General features: G+C 43.1%; 2 long non-coding RNA genes across 2 annotated transcripts in view; one reads left to right on the top strand and one right to left on the bottom strand.

The window, feature by feature from the left end:
• Window positions 1-22,961, bottom strand: part of LOC141206950 (uncharacterized) — a 66,681-nt gene extending 43,720 nt beyond the window's left edge. The window contains exon 1 of the long non-coding RNA XR_012277435.1: window positions 22,877-22,961. This is a non-coding gene — a long non-coding RNA (uncharacterized lncRNA). The remainder of the gene's footprint in view (window positions 1-22,876) is intronic.
• Window positions 18,927-20,663, top strand: LOC141206949 (uncharacterized). The gene is made up of 2 exons (XR_012277434.1): window positions 18,927-19,059; window positions 19,828-20,663. It is a non-coding gene; the product is annotated as an uncharacterized lncRNA (long non-coding RNA).
• Window positions 22,962-23,272: the final 311 nt, after the last annotated feature.

Below are 23,272 nucleotides of genomic sequence, written 5' to 3'. Positions count from 1 at the left end.
ATATACTACCACTAGATTACTACTATCCTGCGATTATTACTTTGGTGGATTTCTACTTACCAGCCGGTATTGCCGTATGATGATATCGGCAGAGAGGTCCCAGCAGGATGGTCCACATGGTGTTCCTCTTTCCTCTCAAATACCTTTTGATGTAATGGCAGATGTTGTTCTGCTTCTTCCTTTATGTTGTAGGATGTCCTCTTCTGTCCTCTTCTGTCCTCTTCTGTCCTCTTCTGTCCTCTTCTGTCCTCTTCTGTCCTCTTCTGTCCTCTTCTGTCCTCTGCTGTCCTCTGCTGTCCTCTTCTGTCCTCTGCTGTCCTCTGCTGTCCTCTGCTGTCCTCTGCTGTCCTCTGCTGTCCTCTGCTGTCCTCTGCTGTCCTCTTCTGTCCTCTTCTGTCCTCTGCTGTCCTCTTCTGTCCTCTTCTGTCCTCTTCTGTCCTCTTCTGTCCTCTTCTGTCCTCTTCTGTCCTCTTCTGTCCTCTTCTGTCCTCTTCTGTCCTCTTCTGTCCTCTTCTGTCCTCTTCTGTCCTCTTCTGTCCTCTTCTGTCCTCTTCTGTCCTCTTCTGTCCTCTTCTGTCCTCTTCTGTCCTCTTCTGTCCTCTTCTGTCCTCTTCTGTCCTCTTCTGTCCTCTTCTGTCCTCTTCTGTCCTCTTCTGTCCTCTTCTGTCCTCTTCTGTCCTCTTCTGTCCTCTTCTGTCCTCTTCTGTCCTCTTCTGTCCTCTTCTGTCCTCTTCTGTCCTCTTCTGTCCTCTTCTGTCCTCTTCTGTCCTCTTCTGTCCTCTTCTGTCCTCTTCTGTCCTCTTCTGTCCTCTTCTGTCCTCTTCTGTCCTCTTCTGTCCTCTTCTGTCCTCTTCTGTCCTCTTCTGTCCTCTTCTGTCCTCTTCTGTCCTCTTCTGTCCTCTTCTGTCCTCTTCTGTCCTCTTCTGTCCTCTTCTGTCCTCTTCTGTCCTCTTCTGTCCTCTTCTGTCCTCTTCTGTCCTCTTCTGTCCTCTTCTGTCCTCTTCTGTCCTCTTCTGTCCTCTTCTGTCCTCTTCTGTCCTCTTCTGTCCTCTTCTGTCCTCTTCTGTCCTCTTCTGTCCTCTTCTGTCCTCTTCTGTCCTCTTCTGTCCTCTTCTGTCCTCTTCTGTCCTCTTCTGTCCTCTTCTGTCCTCTTCTGTCCTCTTCTGTCCTCTTCTGTCCTCTTCTGTCCTCTTCTGTCCTCTTCTGTCCTCTTCTGTCCTCTTCTGTCCTCTTCTGTCCTCTTCTGTCCTCTTCTGTCCTCTTCTGTCCTCTTCTGTCCTCTTCTGTCCTCTTCTGTCCTCTTCTGTCCTCTTCTGTCCTCTTCTGTCCTCTTCTGTCCTCTTCTGTCCTCTTCTGTCCTCTTCTGTCCTCTTCTGTCCTCTTCTGTCCTCTTCTGTCCTCTTCTGTCCTCTTCTGTCCTCTTCTGTCCTCTTCTGTCCTCTTCTGTCCTCTTCTGTCCTCTTCTGTCCTCTTCTGTCCTCTTCTGTCCTCTTCTGTCCTCTTCTGTCCTCTTCTGTCCTCTTCTGTCCTCTTCTGTCCTCTTCTGTCCTCTTCTGTCCTCTTCTGTCCTCTTCTGTCCTCTTCTGTCCTCTTCTGTCCTCTTCTGTCCTCTTCTGTCCTCTTCTGTCCTCTTCTGTCCTCTTCTGTCCTCTTCTGTCCTCTTCTGTCCTCTTCTGTCCTCTTCTGTCCTCTTCTGTCCTCTTCTGTCCTCTTCTGTCCTCTTCTGTCCTCTTCTGTCCTCTTCTGTCCTCTTCTGTCCTCTTCTGTCCTCTTCTGTCCTCTTCTGTCCTCTTCTGTCCTCTTCTGTCCTCTTCTGTCCTCTTCTGTCCTCTTCTGTCCTCTTCTGTCCTCTTCTGTCCTCTTCTGTCCTCTTCTGTCCTCTTCTGTCCTCTTCTGTCCTCTTCTGTCCTCTTCTGTCCTCTTCTGTCCTCTTCTGTCCTCTTCTGTCCTCTTCTGTCCTCTTCTGTCCTCTTCTGTCCTCTTCTGTCCTCTTCTGTCCTCTTCTGTCCTCTTCTGTCCTCTTCTGTCCTCTTCTGTCCTCTTCTGTCCTCTTCTGTCCTCTTCTGTCCTCTTCTGTCCTCTTCTGTCCTCTTCTGTCCTCTTCTGTCCTCTTCTGTCCTCTTCTGTCCTCTTCTGTCCTCTTCTGTCCTCTTCTGTCCTCTTCTGTCCTCTTCTGTCCTCTTCTGTCCTCTTCTGTCCTCTTCTGTCCTCTTCTGTCCTCTTCTGTCCTCTTCTGTCCTCTTCTGTCCTCTTCTGTCCTCTTCTCAGGAAACGCAACCCTCAACTGACAGAGCGCCATTACTGACCTCATCCCGCTAAGTAAAAGTGTTTTTCCTGTTTTACACAGAATGCAGACTACCGTGCAGCAACCTATACTCCCGAGGGGCCGCAGGAAACTGGAGTGAATAATGTCCTCCTCTTCCTTTGGATTACGCTTATGCCGTGTTCTCACTGGTGCTATTGGCTTCCATTGGAGATTTAAGCTTTTTGGTATTTTTGATGCTGTATAGTTAGTCACAAAGTTACCTGAGACGTAATAAATAGCATTAAAGCTGCAGTAATTTTTTTATGTACACTGCTCAAAAAATAAAGGGAACATTTAAACAACAGAATATAACTCCAAGTAAATCAAACTTCTGTGAAATCAAACTGTCCACTTAGGAAACAACACTGATTAACAATCAGTTTCACATGCTGTTGTGAAAATGGAATAGACAATAGATGGAAATTATTGGCAATTATCAAGACACCCTCAGTAAAGGAGTAGTTCTGCAGGTGGGGACCAGAGACCACATCTCAGTACCAGTGCTTTCTGGCTGATGTTTTGGTCACTTTTGAATGTTGGTTGTGCTTTCACACTCGTGGTAGCATGAGACGGACTCTACAATCCACAGAAGATGCTCAGGTAGTGCAGCTCATCCAGGATGGCTCATCAATGCGAGCTGTGGCAAGGAGGTTTGCTGTGTCTGTCAGCGTAGTGTCCAGAGGCTGGAGGCACTACCAGGAGACAGGCCAGTACACCAGGAGACATGGAGGGGGCCGTAGGAGGGCAACAACCCCGCAGCAGGACCGCTACCTCCGCCTTTGTGCAAGGAGCAACAGGAGGAGCACTGCCAGAGCCCTGCAAAATGACCTCCAGCAGGCCACAAATGATCCTCCTTAAGACTGTCAGAAGGAGCTCACTGATAGATTCTCAGTTAGCTAATTTTGCAGCCAGGAATAGACAGTGCAGCACAGATGCTACAGAAGGCAACATTTTTAATGAAACTCAATTACAGAAATCAATTTTAGCCCCAAATACTTGCATTAAAGTAAAAAAAAACAAATGACCCAAAATCTGGACAACCGCTTTAACTCCTTACCAACATCTGCCGTACGTGTCTGGTATAAGTCAGTAGCGGGTGTATGGAGCAGAGTCAGCTCGCCCCGTACATGGCAGATAATGGCTGTGACAAACAACCAGGACCTGCCTCTAAGAGCTGCGAGTGGAGCGAAGATCTGCCCACCGCTGTTAACCTGTTCAGTGCTGCTGTCAATCTCTAACAGCAGCATTAACAGCGCGCCGGCATTGGGACGCATCGTTCCATGCGCCCACCGGCGCTCCAGTGACGCGATCACAGGGCGCAGATGGACCGCTATGACATCCGGGGGTCTGCTGAAGCCTCTCGTGCCTGTCATCATAAAGCTTCATTTGGGCTGTAAAGAAGACCGTGATTTTGCTATATGGAGCATTACTGTGGTATCGCTGTATATAGCACAAGCAATTAGATGATGTATACAAATGCAGTGAAAATTAAAAAAAAAAAAAAAAAGTGTAAAATATTAAAACCCCACACGTTCAACTCACCTCCCACTAAAAATAAAGATAATAAAAATATACACATTTGTGGTATGGTCTCTTTCAGAGAAATATAATCTATCCAAATATAAAAAACAAACGATCAGTGAACACAGAAAAAAATTCAAAAAGCCCAAATTACATTTTTTTAGTTCGCCACAATACTACAGAAAACCCTGTAAGAAGCGATGACCATGTCATATGTGTCCCAAAATGTTATCAATAAAGTCCTCTTGCCCTTCAAAAAATAAGACCCCACACAGCTCCATCAACCCGAAAAACGAAAATGTTACGGGTCTCAGAAAAAATGGTGACACCATCAAAAAAAAGTTTTTTTTCTTTTGCCAAAACTCTTGGAGAAGTTTGTTCTTGCTGTAATCACACTGAGGAGTAGGATCCTATTACCGGGTCATTTTCACCACACTATGTACGCCGTTAAAACCCTTCCCAGAAAAACAGTGTCAGGCTTTTTTTTTCCTCGCACTTTTACTGCACTTGGACTTTTTTCTCCGTTTTCTAGTACTATGTGGTAAATGAATGGTGGGATTTATAAGTACCGCTCATCCTGCAAAATAACAAGACCTCACACTATGTGGACAAACATGAAAAAGTTATAGCCCTTGGAAAAAGCGGAGGAAAAAACAGAAAAAACCATCAATTGGTTCTGTTGGGAAGGGGTAAAGCTGAAGAAACGCATGTAACAGCAGAATATGGAGGAAGGTGAGATATCACAGGCTGGTGGATACTACCTGCTCCATCGCTGGCAGAGTAACCCATCCCCATGGTGGCCGCTGAGATCTTCTCTTGTAGAAACGTATCCAAAATCTATAAAACATCGGGAACAGTCAGCAGAGGGTTTGGTGATTGGCTCATATTGGCGATATACCCAGGGGCATTACTGGGCACAGGGAAGATTGGGAATGAATAGGATTGGCTGTTAGATATGTGATCTCTTCAATTAAAGGGGATGTCTAGTTGGAACAAGTTCTCACTGATCTCTGGATAGGTGATGACTCTTAGATCGGTGGGTTTGGCCGCTATGACCCAATCAGCAGAACAGCACTTATAGATAGAAGTGAGCGAAGTGCAAATGTTCAACCGCCGGTCCGTTCATTCTCTATGGGGGGCGCTGTACTCAGCTTTCTCCTGCATAGAGAATGAATGGAGCGGTGGCCGGGGAGGTACTAGCAGGGATTAGTTGGGTTCCCAGCAGATCTAGAAGTTGTCACTTATCATGTGTTGGGGAATAATGACTTCTCCTCTGATAAATGGGCTGATTCCTGTCAGTTGTGGTCGCTGAGTGCGTGTGATGGGATGTGGCTCCGTCCGTTATATTATATCACGTCTTATACCTATAATCTCGCTGATCGCAGGTGTCTGTCTTCACACTCAGATGAGATGGAACAAACTGACCATATAGAACTTTTTTTTTCTTCTTCAAATTCAAACCGAGCAATCCTATTGGCTGAGTATGAATGCAGTTACCATGGTGACAGAAGTAGCTGCACATTTAAAGGGACAAGATACTAATATTGTACTAAAGTGTATTTTATTATACACTTCACATAACTGACTGGGTGCACCTTGGTGCTGGTGGGATGGCTTTTTTTTTTTTTATCAAACAACATGTTTACTAAGTACCCTATATTATATATATTTCCTATTGCTTTTTACTTACTTATAGCAGGGTATATGTTCATATTGTTTCTATCCTAAGTTTGTTGATTTTCTAATAGATGGTGGCAAACTTCTTCCTCGCCTTTGAAGCACAGCTTTCAATTATTCCTATCGGAAACAAGGTAAAAAGCTTCGAGCCGAGCGCGATCAGACTCCTTCAGTCCCGCAGCAGGTAAATCTGTGACCATCGCCGGCACTCCTGCTGCTCCTAGTACTGATCCCTCTGAGCGGCTGTGCAGTAATGAAGGCAGGATTCACCCCAAACTTGCTCGTCTTTTTTTTCGATTTCCAGTTCTGGTAATTAGTGATACACATGTGTATATCCAGTGGTCAACTCAAAACCTATGTATGGAAAATCAATTGTTTGCTGTATGCATCTCATTTGTAGGATGCACACTATTCATTTCAATATGGAGCGGAGTAGGAGGAGACTTTCATTGCTGTCGCCCTTTACTTCCTCCCTGCTGATAGGAAATGCCATGCTGTTTGCTTGTGTCTTGTGATTACAGCAGCCTGCAACAGTTTTCAGCGTGCACTCCCCGGCTCAGGCATCAAGCAGTAAATGATAACATTAAAACGCTGCTACCCCTTTGTTAGTCACTTTTTTATCTTCTTCCCCCTTCTACGAATGCTATAGTCCGTTATTCTAGAACTGCTCTGAAAATGGTTCTCTCTGGAGTGTTGGGATTTGGGTTTAGGGTGGGTTATGGGAATTGAAGTTCAGATACTTTGTTCATATTTTTACTATGGAATTACTATGTCATGTATGTTATTTGAAAGATGGAATATTTGTAGTTGGAGTTTTTCAATAAAAATGGTTTGATTAAAAATAAATATGAAATTAAAATTCCTCTGTTCTTGAGAAAGCATAGGATTTTACTAAGAGGTAAATTGCACGTTCCTTGTTTTCCAGGCACTTTACATTTTTGCTAGTTTTGTGCGATTACACAATCCCTTTTATAGGCCAGTGCCAGTTGTACATCTCTCCCTAAACTCTTGTTCACACTATATTTTAAGCCAGTTTTATTATATGGTTTCTAGATGTTGTCCAGCTTTGATAAATAATTAGTATTTATACTTTGCTTTTAGATAGACTTGAAGAATGCAGATCCGGAAAGGGTGGAGAAACAAATTGAGAAGATGTTTGACGTTCCCGCTAGTGACTGTATCCGGGTACGATGCGCTCCAGATCAAAATCATTCCTGTAGGCAAATTTAACTCCGCTGTCTGCACCTTGTCTTTTATTTTTTTCTACAAAATGTGGCTGGAAAAGGGGCAATGTAGCGAGGAATTTACATCAATTTTTGTGTTAAAAAAAAGCAAAAAACTTTTGTGATGCATCATTTTTGCGCAAAAATGTGCAGCTTCCTATTTTACAGCACTCTTGCCACTTTTAGAAATTGGGCTTGGTAAGCCACACAGGTCTAAGAACGACCCATTGGGGTTTTAGGTGTTAAAAAAATGATCATATGAAAGATTTTGTGATCTGCGGTTACGTGATTGTAATAACAACATTAAAGCTCCATTCAGATGTGCAGGTTTTATCTATGAGAAACTGAGCAGAACGATATATAGGTTTGTGGGAGAAGATTCAGTATAAATTGTAATTTATTCATTAGATTTGAGAGTCCTCAGTGGTTGATACCTTTAATGGCTAACTGAAAAGATGGTAACAAATTGCAAGCTTTCCAGACTACTCCAGCTTCTTCATCAGGCAGACCTGAGTAGTCTGGAAAGCCTGCAATTTGTTTCCTTTTAATGGTTAACGGAAAAGATGGTATCAACCACTGAGGACTCTCAAATCTAAATACTCTTCTATCTACTGGCTAATACGGTACAAAGATAGATATTTTTCCTGTATCAATTTATTCAGTGGAATCCTGCTGTTTGTACAGATGAGTCCAGTGGGCGGTCCTACTAGTGATTGACAGCTATCTTTGCCTGCATGGTCATACAGGGAACTGTCAATCACTTAGTAGGACCGCCCACTGGACTAGTGTACATACGGCAGGACTTTTCACTGCATAAAATGCCAGTTTTGCTGACTCTCTTCCCACAGATATGTCTATCAGTCTGATCAACTTCTCTGCTCTACAACACCCCCCTACAGATCTTATACCATTTCAGCATGACAGGTTCCTTTAATCACCTGCAGATGACATAAGTAGCCATGTTCTGTGTGGCTTACGGAGGGGCTTGATTGCTTGTCAGCTTCAAACAGGTTTCATTTCTTCTGATTCGTTGTAGCCGAGTTCTAAACTGTATTAAGAAATTCATTTCTCTGTTTATTTCTATTAGATGTCGGGGAAGCTTGGAACAAATGTGGAAAGTGTTCTTCAAGAAGTTGTCAGGAGGCTTCCACCCTGAGTACGGACTAATGCGGCTCTATCCATCTTCTCTTTATTAAAGGGAACCTGTCACCTTGGAAAATGCTATGTACCTGCAGGTATAGGGTTAATCTGCAGATAAATATTGTTACAATGCTGCCCGGCCGCCTTATTGATAGTGTAGGTACCGGGAGAAAATTAACTTCTTTCCTCCCTGCAGCCGCCGGCCTTCACTCATCGTTGTGCACGGAGCGGCTACAGTCTTGGATCACAGCACCGCTCGCTATATCAGGGGCGACGGCTGTAAACCCGGCCCGGATTTTGATTGACAGCTTGCTCTGCACAGATGCGCTGCGGAACCACTTAGAATCTGAGTGAAGGAGTAGTATGTTCACAGATAGAGAATATGGCTCATTCACGTGCAGATCTGCTCCACGTCCAATTACATATTTGTGGGAGAAACCCTAGTGGCAGCCTCATATTTCTGACATGGATCCTCTAGCACTATTTGTGAAACTGCGGCTCCCAGCATAACTTGATGAGAGACCGTCAGTCTGCTGGGACCTGTAGTTTCACTACAGCAGGAGTGTCACAAGCTGCGGACCTCTGCTCACTCCAGCACTGGTCGGCATTTTCAGCACGTGAACGTACGCTATGCTTTCTGGAGACACAAGGGTGTAGATAATTTTATCAAACCCTTGACTGTAAGTTTGCTGAACCCTAAGTGGATTATATTGTTCCCACTGTTTCAGTTTTGGACCATTTAAGGGGAATTTAAAGGGTTCTGGCCACTGATTTTCCTTAAAGGGGATCAGTATCCCTGTATGTCTTTGTATATACTTGATAAAGACCTATAACAGGTCGAAACGTTATGTGATGGCGAAATAAACTTTGTCTTTGGAATTCATCACTCTGGACTGAACGCTGTTTACTTACCTTTATCCCCCTTAACAGGATGTCTTATTCTTGTGTTTTAGTCCCAAGATTGAAAAGGGCAGCCCTCTTAAAGCCCTGCTGTTTCACTCCACGTTTGATCACTACAGAGGCGTCGTAGCAGCATCGCCCTGTGTGGAGGTGACGTGTGTAAAGGCAATAAAATCGTGTCTGCCCACTCTGGCAAGTGCTATGAAGTCAATGAGGTTGGCTTGGCATACTGACCCCAGAGGAAGTGCCAGCCAAAAAACTAAGTTTTTTTTTAATAATTTTATTAGCCTTTCCCTCTGTCTTCACCAATCAGCCCTCTGTATTGATGATCAGATCAAAGATGTAGACAGGGATTGTCTCACGCTGCATCTCCTTCCTGATTGTATCACTGAGAAGACAGAAGCTGCCCCATCCCATTCTCCAAGAAATGCAGAACCCAATGCATCTGCTGTCCGTGATCCGCTTATTGTCAGAGGACATCATTAGGGACTGCATTTTCTCATTGCTTAAGAAATTGTTGGGGGATCCTGCTAATTGCCGGTTGCATGAATTTATATAGTGTGACCAAGTTGTCAAGCACTTTTCCATGTGATGCTAAAATCGCCTGGAAAGCGCTTGACAACCCACATGCGAAATCACATGTGCAAAACGCGTGACAAACGCTTGTCCCTGGCTGAAAAAAACGCATGTAAAATCCGCATGCCAGGGAGATACAGAAACGTTCAGGAAAAAAACTGGAGCATTTCTGCATCGTGGGCACATAGCCTTAGAGTGCCGCTGTGCAGGCAAAGACAACATCCCCCTCTTTCTGAGAATCAGTGGGGCTTGAAGGGGTACGGCTCCCCATCAGTTATAAAGCCATGTCATGTCATCAATCATATGAGTGTTATGTGGCAATGGCATTGTCTTGACAGCCAAGGATCCTACTGAAGGCCTCCATGTCTTCCATGATTGTACAACTATGAAGCCCGTCCCATAACTGGGATTAATATGAGATTGGTCATTTTACTCTACACTGTAGCGGTAAAGCCATTGGATGTTTTCGGTGACCTGAGCCTGCAAAGTTAAATTCTCCCGTTACATCATTTTTGGCTTCACCACATCTGTTCGTGTTAAAACTAAAAAAAATATCTTCTAGAAATCCTATCGAGAGGATGATGGAATGAAAAAGAAAAAAAAGATGAAGCGGCAGAATCTCTGGAGTTTATTTTGTTCACTTTGCCTCACCAAGAAAAGTAATAAAAAGAGATCAGAAAATATTTATAAAAACTACAGCTCTAACTGCAAAAAAAGCCCAGATACAACGAATCTACTGGAAAAAAAGCCCAGATACAACGAATCTACTGGGAAAAAAGCCCAGATACAACGAATCTACTGGAAAAAAAGCCCAGATACAACGAATCTACTGGAAAAAAAGCCCAGATACAACGAATCTACTGGAAAAAAAGCCCAGATACAACGAATCTACTGGAAAAAAAGCCCAGATACAACGAATCTACTGGAAAAAAAGCCCAGATACAACGAATCTACTGAAAAAAAAGCCCAGATACAACGAATCTACTGGGAAAAAAAAGCCCAGATACAACGAATCTACTGAAAAAAAGCCCAGATACAACGAATCTACTGGGAAAAAAGCCCAGATACAACGAATCTACTGGAAAAAAAGCCCAGATACAACGAATCTACTGGAAAAAAAGCCCAGATACAACGAATCTACTGAAAAAAAAGCCCAGATACAACGAATCTACTGGGAAAAAAAAGCCCAGATACAACGAATCTACTGAAAAAAAGCCCAGATACAACGAATCTACTGGGAAAAAAGCCCAGATACAACGAATCTACTGGAAAAAAAGCCCAGATACAACGAATCTACTGGAAAAAAAGCCCAGATACAACGAATCTACTGGAAAAAAAGCCCAGATACAACGAATCTACTGGGAAAAAAAGCCCAGATACAACGAATCTACTGGAAAAAAAGCCCAGATACAACGAATCTACTGGAAAAAAAGCCCAGATACAACGAATCTACTGGGAAAAAAGCCCAGATACAACGAATCTACTGGGAAAAAAGCCCAGATACAACGAATCTACTGGGAAAAAAGCCCAGATACAACGAATCTACTGGAAAAAAAGCCCAGATACAACGAATCTACTGGGAAAAAAAAGCCCAGATACAACGAATCTACTGAAAAAAAGCCCAGATACAACGAATCTACTGGGAAAAAAAAGCCCAGATACAACGAATCTACGGAAAAAAAAGCCCAGATACAACGAATCTACTGGGAAAAAAAAGCCCAGATACAACGAATCTACTGAAAAAAAGCCCAGATACAACGAATCTACTGGGAAAAAAGCCCAGATACAACGAATCTACTGGAAAAAAAAGCCCAGATACAACGAATCTACTGGAAAAAAAGCCCAGATACAACGAATCTACTGGGAAAAAAGCCCAGATACAACGAATCTACTGGGAAAAAAGCCCAGATACAACGAATCTACTGGAAAAAAAAGCCCAGATACAACGAATCTACTGGAAAAAAAGCCCAGATACAACGAATCTACTGGAAAAAAAGCCCAGATACAACGAATCTACTGGGAAAAAAGCCCAGATACAACGAATCTACTGGGAAAAAAGCCCAGATACAACGAATCTACTGGGAAAAAAGCCCAGATACAACGAATCTACTGGGAAAAAGCCCAGATACAACGAATCTACTGGGAAAAAAAGCCCAGATACAACGAATCTACTGGGAAAAAAAGCCCAGATACAACGAATCTACTGGGAAAAAAAGCCCAGATACAACGAATCTACTGGGAAAAAAGCCCAGATACAACGAATCTACTGGGAAAAAAGCCCAGATACAACGAATCTACTGGGAAAAAAGCCCAGATACAACGAATCTACTGGGAAAAAAGCCCAGATACAACAAATCTACTGGGAAAAAAAGCCCAGATACAACAAATCTACTGGAAAAAAAAGCCCAGATACAACGAATCTACGGGAAAAAAAGCCCAGATACAACGAATCTACTGAAAAAAAGCCCAGATACAACGAATCTACTGGGAAAAAAAAGTTTTATAGCTTTTAGAAGGCAAGGATAAAAAAAAATAGTAAAAGTGAAGATTATCCCACATGCACTTTGTCACCCAAGGATCTGCATAAACTGCAGCCGCCCATCTCAGCACCACTTCTTTTGTTTGTGCTTTTTCCTTATTGCTTTCTGTGTCTTTTTAAAAGGGTTTTTCCATCATTTTTTTAAAGTAATTTTTTCCGATATCCAAAGCATTTAAAATTGTGTACGACCCTGTGCAGGATATAATAGAGCGACATTTTAGCACACTAGGAATATTCTTATAGTGCCACTAGATGGCGCTCTAATCCTGCATGCAGTAGTGATGCTCCTGTCGGTGCTGCTTTCTATGAATATACATGTGTGTTTGGAGCCCAGGAGAGAGCAGAGCTGAAAGGGGATTCTGTTATTAAAGCAAATAAAATGTCAATATTGTGTTATGGAAAGTTCTGCAAATTAAAATACAATTTTGTGTTTTTATTGCCATTCAATACAAATCTGTTGTGGCCGTATGATGGTTCTCAGCTTGTTACAGTGCGATTAGCAGAGCTCTCTGATGTGGTATTTAGGCTCTGGGAAGTTATAACATATATGTTGATAGATCCAAAATAGTTTTACATCCAAAATTCAGTGCTGACTAATGTCACAGCATTTCTGACTTAAATGAATGTAACTAGATGAAATACTATTTTTGCTGCATGCAGCCACCACCAGGGGGAGCTGTTGACATGTGATTATGTACAGCTAGTATTGGACCCACCCGCAGCAGTAGAAGTCTGTCTCCAGTGAGCGCCCTCTAGTGCCAGCTGTATATAGCTGTAGTGAACTCATGCAGTGCTGGGTCTCAGAGCCGTTGCTACCTTCTTTTATGGCTGATTTGTACCCGATATTCAATGTAGAATTTGATGAATCTGCACTAATTGTGAATATATATTACTCTCATTGTTTCTAAGATATGCTGGGCAAGTAGGTTATCTAATCGCTGGGATGAAGGACGCACAGGAAGCACAAATAGGAGACACTCTGCATTTACTGAAGCAGCCAGTGGCTCTGCCCGGCTTTAAGCCTGCGAAACCCATGGTGTTTGCAGGTGAGTTGAACCCTAATACAAATTAAATGGTCCCTGTACTTGATCTCATTCAATAGATAATGTGCAAAATCCCTTTATAAAGTTCAATTAAGTTGGAGTTACTTTTCAGGGGTTAGATAACCTAAAAGTGTCGGCCGGTAGGGTCTCCCTTCTGTCTAAGTGTAATTTGTCTCTAGCAGCAGAAACCCCCCTATATGGATTACCGGAAGAGGGGCTTGGCCTTTGTCTCTTTGCTCCTGCCTGTCAAACTGTATATGCAGGCATAACAGAGATGCAGCATCTCAGTTAATTGTAGGCATCTCATTAAGCAATGGCGGAAGCAATGCATGCTGAGTAATGAGAGAAGGGATGTCCCGGGACCTATAGTGCTGACAGAATGCTGATAAAGAGGAATCGTCCACTCCAAAAGAGTGGATGGCAAGTTACAGAGCATGTGTATTGGTACTGTTCCAGGACATACTGTTTTATCTACAGTCCATTTAGAATCAAAACTCTGTTCTACATAATATTGTACATGGAACAGAGTATTATGACAATGTAACTGCAACACGCATCGAAGTCAAAATCTAGGCAGAATTACACCTATAGCCCCCTCAGACTATGCAAAACACCAATTGAGCTTTAACAACTTCAGCTCAAGTGCTCAAAAACTGTGTAACGGGGTCGGAAAGCTATTGTACAGTATACAGTATATATTTTATTAGCGTAATATTAAGACCTGTATTACAAGAGCACTTAGTTCAAGATTCAGCCTCCAGATGGCGTGACATCAGAGATTAGACACATCTGCAAGAGCGTCCTCAACAATGAATATATAGTCAATCACAGGGACTAGACGTGTAATGTATTAGTACAACAGTATAACGAGTGTTGTGTAGAGATGAGCGAACCCGAAGTGTAAAGTTTGGGGTTCATACCGGACACCTAGTGTCCAATGCTGAACTCCGAACACTGACAAGTCCGTTTTAAGAGTGAGAGACCTCCTAGCCCTTACTACGACCATTTTACAGCATCAAAGTTTGTGCCTCCATTGACTTCTATGGGGTTTGGGTTCAAGTTCTGGTACCCGAACCGAAGTTTGGTCGAAACCGAACATCCACGGGGTTCGCTCATCCCTAGTGTAGTGTAAATTCTACATATTTTGCGCCTGAGTACCAGTAATGAGGAGATCCTTACCCATTATGTGCCTGCCACTCTCCTAAACACGCGTTTCACTTTTTTAGCTTCTTCAGAGGGACACAGAGTATACCAAACACTGCCCCCCGGGCACCAGATGTAACCCACTGTATCAATTCCTTTAAGGCTAAAGTTACAGCTATAGAATAGATTGACCTTGACAATTCAAGTGCTTTCTTGTGGGAAGTATGTGCACCTCCCGATCATTTCAGTGGAGAGCGACCATTCCCAGCCACCTCTATTGAGAATCCATGACCGGCACAGGCGCTGTACCCTCGCCTGTCACACTTCAGAAATCCTACTAATTCCTTGTAACAGCCAGGAACGCCTCCACGATTGGATTAGGAACGGTGATCACAGAGTAGATAAATGCCAGAGAACCTTTATTCTGCAGCCGCATCTTTCATCCCATTAGACTCGGCCTATTTTACAGAAGCCGAGATAATTGAGGAGAGATGTAAGGAAGGAACCTCACGATCCTCCAGGACTAGAGAGCTCAGAGCCGTGACGTGTGGACAAGGTTTTTCTACATTGTGGGGAATTTAGGGAGCGTTGCAGCAAGGGGGTTGGTAATGACACGCCACCGTGACACATAATGCATGGACTGTCTCCTCTCATCTGTTCTTTGAAGCTTGTTTTCCTCGTGAGTGATGCTCGGCGCATGAGAAAAGCCCAAACAATTAACATCAAATGGGTTTTCTGCGATTTGTAAAAAATATATAGCAGAGAGATGGGAATCTAGGAATGATTACATATGGAATAAAAAAATAAAAGAAAAGACCTTCTCAAACTCTGCCCTTTCAGAATCGCGGCTCTCACGGTCCCTGCTCACTTTTGGCAGTGACCAAATCCAGTATATCATTCATGTGGACACTTAAAGTGTATCCGTCATTTTAATTTTTATTTCATAAATCAATAGTTTACGTGAAAATAGGAAACTTTGGAATATATCTTATCAAAGAAATTTGCTTCTTTATTTACTAAAATTGATCAGTCATCATCAAGTCTCAATTCTGAGGTAAAAATTTGTATTCAGTGCAGACAGACTTTCCCATTACTGAGATAGGAGATGGCAGCTGCTACTGATAAGGGGGAGGAGCTGTCTCTAGCTCCTCCCTCTTCCTGCCCACATAGAATTGTATCAGTAGCAGCTGCCATCTCCTATCTCAGTAATGGGAAAGTGTCTTCACTGAATACAGATTTTACCTCAGAATTTCATAGTGAATGATACATTTTGGCAGAGAATGAAGAAAATGTCTTTCATAAGATATATTACAAAGTTGTTTAATTTCATGTGTACTCTTGATTTATGAAATAACAATTAAAAGAGGGTTACTCTCTAAGATAATCGGGTGCCTTAAAGGTCATGTGCTGGAGATGTCGGCTTCACTGCTGAGGTCAGTACTAGTGTTGAGCGAGTATGTTCTATTAACCCTTGTACCGAGTATGCTCGGGCCGAGCTCCGAGTATTTACAGCTGCTCGGTGATATGGTTGAATCGCTCCCGTGTGCATGATTTGCAACTGTTTGACGGTTTTATTACATGAGAGGAATGTCTATTTCTTACACATTCCTCACATGTAATAAAACTGTCAAACAATTCAACCATATCACCGAGCAGCTATAAATACTCGGAGCTCGGCCCGAGCATACTCGGACAGAACATACTCGCTCAACACTAGTCAGTACCTTAGTCACATGAATGATGTACGGAAAGCCTGCAGGAAGTAAGCGGAGACCAGTGCGGACTACCGGAGCAATAGTGATGGAGCCATGGGGGGAACAAAGAGGTGAGAATAGGGATTTTGAATTGAACCCATTCCCTGCTGCTTCCTGAGTTTTTGGAAAACCAATGTAAGATATGTGCACACGGCGTCTCTTAGATTTCGGTACCGCCACTGAGATTTCCCAGACAAAGCCGCTTGAGGAAGACCGCAACGGTCGTTTTCCTGAGGTGTCTTCTCCGGCGGCTTTGCAGCGGCTTTCACTTTACGCTGGTAACTATAGAGAGCAGGCGGCTTCCTAGCGGAAGACACTCAAAGAATGAACCTGTTCCTTATTTTAACCACTTCAGTTTCCGAATCCTAAAGTGGTTAAAAGACATAAGACAGAAGATGTGCACAGCAATGTTGCTTTGACATTGCTGTGCATTATGTTCATATTATGGGGCGCTTTATCTGGCAGATTCCAGGCTGAAAAAGCAGCCTGGAAGGAATCCACTTGAAAAAGATGCCATGTGCGCACACCCTTGGGGTAAGTTCACACACAGTATTTTAATGTGGATTTTTTTATGTGCATTTATTGAGTGGCCATACCCACTCCCAGTTGAGTTCTGACCACCGTTCAAAAACTTGGCAAAGTGTTCCCAGACGGGCAAAAAAAAAAAACACAAAATTTTAAGCAATTTTACACTAGAAAACGGACGTAAACTTCTGGATGAATCGGCCCCTTCGTTTTCTGAAGCAGTCAAAAAACTCAGTGTGAACATACCCTAAATGTGGTTTTTGGAGCAGAATCCACTTCAGAATATTGTGTGAACATACCCTAATGGTTTCTTTTAACTTTCTGTTCCAGGAATGTTTCCAGTTGACCAATCCGAATACAGCAATATGAAGAGTGCGCTGGAAAAGCTGACCTTGAACGATTCAAGTGTCTGTTAGTCGGGACAGCAGTGCAGCTCTGGGTGCTGGCTGGAGGTGCGTCTTCTACTGCCATTATCTGAATTATTTTATATCACTATATATTTTATTTCAGTCATTTCCTATACTTATGATGAAAATATACCGTGCGGGCATTAATGTGTCCTACAGTGATCATAAGGGCACAGTTATCACCTACGGACCGATTAATTGAGCATTAGATAGACATTTCAATAACTTTAATTTCTGAAAAGGGGTCATTTGTGCAAGTTTAATTATTGATTTAGTGTGTAAGGCTGAAAAAAAACGTCTTCAGCTCAGAAAATTCTTCTGTAACAATGATCAGGAGGAAAGCAAAAACACATTACAAGGTAAAGTCCAATTTTTGGCAGAGCAAACCACTGGGTCAACAATTCATCTTGGTAATGTGTTAACCACTTGTATATTACACTCACGAATGGTATCTAGTCCCCTAGTGAATTCATCAGAGAGTTGCACAGTCTCACGCTCTTACAGTAAAGAATCCTGGTCTTGGCCCTTTTGTTATAGATACGGTACTGAATATATTACAGTATGTCACTCCTTAGCATTTTTTTTAACTAATAATTTAATAATAATAACTAATAATTTTAACTAATTAATTGTATTACTCTTTCCTTGTATTACAGTCCACCTATTCCATCTTTGCTTTAATCTCCCACCTTGAACTTGCTAGACCTCGGCTTTGCCTTTCTTGCACACTGGTGGCCAAATCTGTGCACCATGTTCCATATGGAGTCTGACTAGTGAAAATGTATTTTTCATTGTTAATTCACATTTGTCCCATCTCGGCCCAAACCTCCAGCTTATCCAGATATGTTTGTGACATATTATCCTGCAGTTCCATAGCCAGGATTGTCACCGGTACAGTATTGTGTAGATCTGAATCCTCATATCCTCATCAATACACATGTACATGTACACATGAGCCTGCTGGACTTCCCATAGAGAAGTCAGAAATGGTTTATTACCACCTCTGCCTTCCTGATTGTTTCGACTGATTGTTTCCTAAACAAGTGCTGTGCGTATAGTTTAGGAAGCAATGGCGGTGATCATGTGAGTACCGGTTGCTGGCAGCATGTGTTGCTAGGTTAGCCCCAGATTGATTCAGCAGTTTTCAGGTAGTCGCCCCTCCAGTGAGAGTGAGTGAGGGCGATTGTTCATTAGCATTCTGCACCTGTGTTACCTCCTTCTAACAAAAGGGGGCCGGCCGTGTCCTGGTGTGCATTTTTTCTTGAAACCTTGGCTGGTGAGTACCATTGCCTTTTGCTATTTGCTAAAAATTCTGTCTATTGTTCTGGCTATGCTGTTTGTTTTTAATATTAGAGTAGGGACTCGCAAAACCGTGAGGACCCTTGACGATGGGTTGCGAGCTTACGTATTTTGGCCAAAATATCAACTAATACCTCATATGATATTTTTTGCACTTTTTTTATCTGCCAGGGCACGGCCAGGCCCAGTAATGGTGACCTTGTGAGTGGGGGCTTCACAACTCTGCGATGCACAGATAGGGTGCCGGGCATCCCGCCTAGTCGAATAGTAGGGGCGTGTAATAGGATGCTGGCTAGGCACAGTGCCGCGAGTGTGTGAATTGCACCCTACTGCAAGTTTCATCTGTGTGCAGTTTTAATGCTGGGTAGTCGCCCCTCCAGTGAGAGTGAGTGAGGGCGATTGTTCATTAGCATTCTGCACCTGTGTTACCTCCTTCTAACAAAAGGGGGCCGGCCGTGTCCTGGTGTGCATTTTTTCTTGAAACCTTGGCTGGTGAGTACCATTGCCTTTTGCTATTTTCTAAAAATTCTGTCTATTGTTCTGGCTATGCTGTTTGTTTTTTGGGAAACAAAATCAGTAAAATTGGACTTTGATTTTGAGATGTTGACATTTTTTGTTCAGTATTTGCAGTTGAAGTGGTTTTCTGCTACTGTAACATTAATGACCTAATTCCAGCACTGGTCATCAATGTCAGATCAGTGGAAGTCCCAACAACTGGCATCACCAACAATCTGCTGTGTGCAGCGGTGGCCAGATGGTGTTCAGCGCGGATCCACACCGCTGCAGCACGCTGGTCACTGCCGGGTTCTGCAGATCAGCTCCAATTGTATGATCCCATCTAATTTTCCACATTATTTCTTTAGGAATGTGGAGAATCGGAGATTACTATTGTAAATCCATCTGAATTTCCTGACAAATCTGTAGTAAAGGAATATCTTGAACCTATTATTTTGGGCACAATTATCTCACCAGATGACTATCTTGGAAAGATCATGTCGCTGTGTCAGGTCAGTGACCATTGGATCACAAAATTTGAGGTGATGACATTGGGAAATTATATCATAAACATTAATTTTTCAAACACATTATATATGTTATCTTAAACTCTCCATATGTTAAAGGGGTTGTCCAAGACTTAGATATTGATGACTTATCTTTTGGATGGGTGGAGGTCCGCAGCAGCTCCCCTGGCAGCTGGGTGTACACAGTATACGGAGATGGAACACCTGAGCTCTGTACACTGTGTAGAGACTGTTATCAGGTTCTGCAGCTCTGCTCTTATTTACTTCAGTGGGAGCTGAGCTGTAGTACCTGAGAATGGCCACTATGTGGTGTCCTGACTCCATACACTGTTCACTTTTGGGTGCCATGTGAGCTGCAAACAGTGGATCACCGAGTGTAAGAAGCCCCCTGATCTATCAAAGTCCTAGATAACCCCGTATAATACAAGGACGGCAGATTATAGGAAATGTCACCCTATTTTGGGGTAGATGTAGCAAAACTAATGTAGGAGCCAAGTGGAGCAGAGACACGTAGCAGGCAATTTGGTTTCTGCCACCCTCCATTACATCAGGTTTCCACTCCCTTTTAATGTAGTGGTAATGTATGTAGAAATAACGAAGACCGGATATACCAATTGTAAGTCAATGGGACTCACAAGGATTCATTTTGTTTCATTAGAAGATGGATCTCTTGGTCCATGGCTCCATGAGGAATGGCAGCTGTTATGCCAATGTGAACTACGTTCCAATAAAGCCAATTGCTTATTTCCGCAGACCCGGCGAGCAGAGCAGAAGAGCTTTCTTTACATAGACGAACACTGGATCATGATGAAGTATTTGTTACCTTTGAATGAAGTTGTGGTTGATTTTTATGACAACTTAAAATCCTTATCTTCAGGATATGCAAGGTGAGACCTACAAAACCATGCAAAACCTTCACCCCTTCCGCCCGGCCTTTGCTGTTCCCAAACAAGATATATCTATATAGTCAAAAGATGGTACGATTGTTCTACATTTTCTTCTTACTCAACTCCAAGAGACTGACAGTCTATTTGGTCCAGTTTGAGGCACATTATCACAAGAAGATCAGATGCCCCATAAGGGAATCTCCTAGGGCTTTCTCTAGGGGTCTAGGACTCTTCGATGAATAAGGGGCTTATGAGGTTTACCTTCTCCAGCAGCAATAAGTGAGAGTACATAAAACCGTACACCATAGCAGGGTGTACATAATCGGGAAAGGAGAGCAAGAAACCAAATCCATTCCAAGGTCTCAATCTTGACAGCGTTTAGCAACCTAAACCTTGTGAATCTCAGTGGTGCTAGGCCAGGAGTATCGAGCCAAGAAGCCCATAGGTCTTCACGTTTTTGCAGAGAGCCTGGAAGCTTTTGTTGATACGGAGATCACATCCACTGAGTTCATCATAAAACATTAAACTTTACAATTTACAAGATTTAAAAGGAAATTGTATTTTCAACCAGCTTTACATAACTCAATAGAACAGGAGATTACTAAAAAACAAAAAAAAACACCTTGTAATATATCTGATCAGAGAAATCTGCTTACTTCTCCACTCCCCTTACCTCCTGAACTTGTCATAAAAAAAAACAAACTCAAATCTAACTTGCTGGGAGAAGACGGACAGCAGGCTCACTGTGGTGTCGTGACGCTGCCCATTATAATCTATGGAGAGTGGAAGGAGTGAGACGCAGACTGAGGAAAATGAGGGCTGAGCTTCCTCTTAAGTGCTTTACCTTACATAAGAGCTGGATGCACAGCTACACAGCTCCGTACTGCTGTATAATGTTCTTCTCTCTACTTCCCCATTACCCTGTATTCTATAAGCCCTTGAGGGCAGGGTCCTCTTCTCTGTACCAGTCTATTTGTTATATGTATATAAACCTGTTCACATGTCCAGCACCCTCGAATTAATGGCGCTTTAAATAAATAATAATAATGTCCTCCATGCTTCTGCTTTGTCATCTGTGTGCTAAGGAATAAAGAGCAGGAATCCCTCTGTAGCTGCCAGGATTCTCCTCCCACCAGCTCAGCATCTGTTGAAAATTAAGAAATAAAGCCTGCAGAGGGGAAAACTGGTGAAAATGCAGGAAAACAAGTCCTATAATGGCCAGAAAGTGTTATTCCTTATGCACAAACACAAGACTGGTTATTCGGAAACATTACTTGAAAGCACAACTAAAAAAAAAACTAAAAAAAAAGTGAAGTTAAGTATTGCACCACCTGGTGTTCAAAGTGTGTATCAAATTGCATGTCCATCTAATAAGCTTAATGCTAATGGACCTATGTCCCCCCATCCTGTCCTCTGCACAGTTATCCTCTGTTCACTGTAAAGGACCAATGGGAATAGTTTCCTGTGCACGGACACAGAGATCTGGCTGTGGAGACTGAGCATGTGTGTCCTCTAGCACTTTTTTTTATACTTATGCTATAAAATCCTATTCTACTGGAAAGTGAAAGGGGTATCCCAACAAGAGACGCAGGCTATAGATTTGTCATGTATGACACTTTATGGGATATTCCTATCAAAGGAAACCTGTGATGTCTTCCAAGTCTCCCAAACTGTTATTATCCTTCATTATGATGCAGGAACCAAAAGTTGATTGCTACGTGCAGTAAAAACATTTCTTACATCGCTGCTAGCAATATGCAAATTGGCTGGAACTAGTCCAGAGGGGGGGGGTCTATTGGCTGGGACTAGTCTGGAGGGGGGGGCAGCGGCATCTATTGTCTGGGACTAGTCCAGAGGGGGAAGTAGGGATGCGCAATCTATTGGCCGCCAATACTAGTCCAGAGGGGGGTGGGCATCTATTGGCCGGGACTAGCCCGGTCTCATGTGCTATAATCATGCCCCCTCTTTGTGACTGAAGAAGAGATCAATGTCCCTGTCATAGTTTTAGTGTAAGACGTCACTCGCTTCCCAAAATCTCCTGCACCGAGGCTGTGATGGGGACAATAAAGAAACATCCAATTCTAGTCACCTGAGCGCTGCTGCCAATCACAGGCTTTAGCAGTCTTGGGTCCTCCAAACGGAGCAGGCAGCACCGACCTCAGAGTGAACTGTGTTGGATTTATTTTTTAAATATATATTTTTTAGGAGCATCCATGCCTTACAAGAAATTCTCAAATCTGCTGAGATATTTTTCCTTTATAAACACAAATTCTGTACTGAACTTTATTGCAGATTTGGATGGTGAATCCTCAATAATTACGCCCCATGTAAACATATTGTAGCCTTACAATAGTGAGAGCATTAAAAGTGTTGGAGCGAGTAACTGTTCTTCTTGTGCTTATTGCCCTTAAGATCATTCCATACAGAATAGAATATTAAGTCTTTACAGCAGACGGCGACTCGGGGCTCATATTTCCGGGTCATAACCTAATTCTTTGGGTTACACTGAAAGGCTGTGTTCACACGATGCGTATTTCATGCGTTTCCGCGGCGTTTTTGCAGTTGCGTAAACGCAGCGGAAACGCATGAAAAACGCATGGTAGAAGGGAAGCAATGTTCCCCAATGGAAATCCGCATGTGCTGTGCCCATGATGCGGATTTTTCCGCAGCGTCAACGCTGCGGTCAAAAATCCGCAGCATGTCAATTAATTTTGCGGAAACGCGGCGATTTCGCCGCCATTGACTTGCATTAGAACGCGCCAATTCCGCAAGACAGCATTTGTACTTGCGTAATTGGTGCGTTCTAATGTGCGGATGGTACCCGAGTGTGGAGGAGAGGAGAGTCTCATCCACACCCAGGTACCATTAAAAAAGCTGTAAAAGAAGAATAAAATAAAAAATAAATGTATTCTTACCTTCTGTCGGCCCGCGCACCGCTCCTTCTTGGTTCCCGGCACTTGCAGTGAGTTGTAGGACCTGCGGTGACGTCAGAGTCATGTGACGGGTCACGTGACGCTGACGTCGGCAGGTCTTTCAAATCAAAGTTGCCGGCGAGGGAGAACAGATTGAGCAGGACAGAGCGGGCCATCGGAGGTAAGTATATACACTCTCTCGGTTCACACTGTATAAATCCATGCTGTTTGCATGGATTTATATAGTGTGACCTAGTTATCAAGCACTTTCCAGGTGATGCTAACATCGCCTGGAAAGCGCTTGTCAATCTGCATGCGGAAACGCATGTGAATCTGCATGTGGATCCGCATGTATTCTGCAGGAAAAACGCATGCACAATCTGCATGCGTTTTTTCTGC

The sequence above is a fragment of the Phyllobates terribilis genome, unplaced genomic scaffold (genome assembly GCF_046119375.1).
Source record: "Phyllobates terribilis strain yellow unplaced genomic scaffold, ASM4611937v1 Scaffold_152__1_contigs__length_4461920, whole genome shotgun sequence".
NCBI lineage: Eukaryota > Metazoa > Chordata > Amphibia > Anura > Dendrobatidae > Phyllobates > Phyllobates terribilis.
The sequence above is the reverse complement of the archived record's forward strand: the minus strand, read 5'-3'. Positions and strand labels throughout refer to the sequence as shown.